This window comes from Sceloporus undulatus, chromosome 1, assembly GCF_019175285.1.
Source record: "Sceloporus undulatus isolate JIND9_A2432 ecotype Alabama chromosome 1, SceUnd_v1.1, whole genome shotgun sequence".
In the NCBI taxonomy this organism is placed as follows: Eukaryota; Metazoa; Chordata; class Lepidosauria; order Squamata; family Phrynosomatidae; genus Sceloporus; species Sceloporus undulatus.
The window spans coordinates 166,511,976-166,513,451 of NC_056522.1; positions in this window are offsets into that span (position 1 = coordinate 166,511,976).

The following is a 1,476-nucleotide window of genomic DNA, read 5'->3' on the forward strand; positions in this document are numbered from 1 at the left end:
GGCCTATGCGACCCCTTTCTACTCTATGATTCCATGATTTTCAACAATAATATGTTTATCCCTTTGCATTCATAATGGGTGTGGTATGAAAAAGATAGCATAGATGTCTCTATAGGGAAGAAACCTAAACAATTTCAGGTAGTAGTGATTTACCAGTTATTCTCAAATTTGACTTGGAGGGAATTACAGAAAGGACTGACAATGAAGGGACAGTGGTCCCTTACAAAAGCTTGTCTCCACATCAACACTCTAGAGATACTTGTAGCAGATAAAGCCCCTGGAGTGTTTGAATCCTTCCTTCACAATCAGTCAGTACAACTAGTCATTGACAATATCCTTCCTCCATGATCAGTCAGTTCAACTTGCCATTGACAATATAATGACTATATACTACCTCAACAAATAAGATGGTACAAGGTCCATGACTCTCCTCAACACTGCGACCCAAATTTGTGAATGGTGTGCTGAGAGACACATTTCCATTCACACTATTCATCTTTGAGGAGAAGAGAACATGGTAGCAGACCAGTTCAGCCAATCCTCACAAATGGATAGTCCCCCTAGGTGTCCTCTATGCTGTGTTTCGACAGTGGGGCAATCTGATGGTGGGCCTCTTTGCAGTGTACCTAAGCAAGCAATGTCAATGATTTTGCTCCAGGATAGTAAGAAAGAGCTGCCTTCCTTTTTCAACGGACAGGCACAATATTATGTGTTCTCTCTGTTTCCACTGATTACAAGGGTCATAGTGAAAATGTCAGATGAATGCACCATCTTCATCACTCCTTGGTGGTCTTGATCACCCTATTCCAGCTGTCTCAAGATTCTTACATTTGACTACCTTTCCATCCTGATCTGTTGACCATAGAAAAAGGATGGGTCTGACTTCCAAATCTAGACACCTTTAAACTGGTTGCATGGAGAATTCGCCACTGACTACCTTCCCTGATTCGACAAGTGATTGCTGCTACTCACAAGCCTTCCACTCAAAAGTCATACACCTACAAGTGGGAAAGGTTTAGAACATTTCTAAATGAATCTAGTCTCTTGCCATCTTGGGTTCAATCCTGACATGTGCTGGACTTTTTGATGTCCCTCTCAGATTTAGGCTTATCCATTTCATCCACAAAGTATTATCTCTTCTGAATTGCCATTCTGGGGACACCCGTCCCTGTTTCCAAGACCTGATCATCAAGTCTTTTCTGAAGGGCTACATGCACCTATGTCCTCCTGTGTCTGGCCCAACTCCAGCTTAGAGCTTGGACTTGGTTTTTCCCCCACTTCTCAAGAAAATCATTCAAGCCAATGGCTACATGTGATGTCAGGTTACTTATCTGGTAAATTACCTTCCCCGTAGCTATCACCACAGTATGGAGAGCGGGGTATTCTGTGCCTTTTGGGTTGACCCACCTTACCTGAACTTCAATCAAGCCAAAATTGCCTTGTGCCTGGATATCTCTTTTCTGCCAAAGGTGGTTT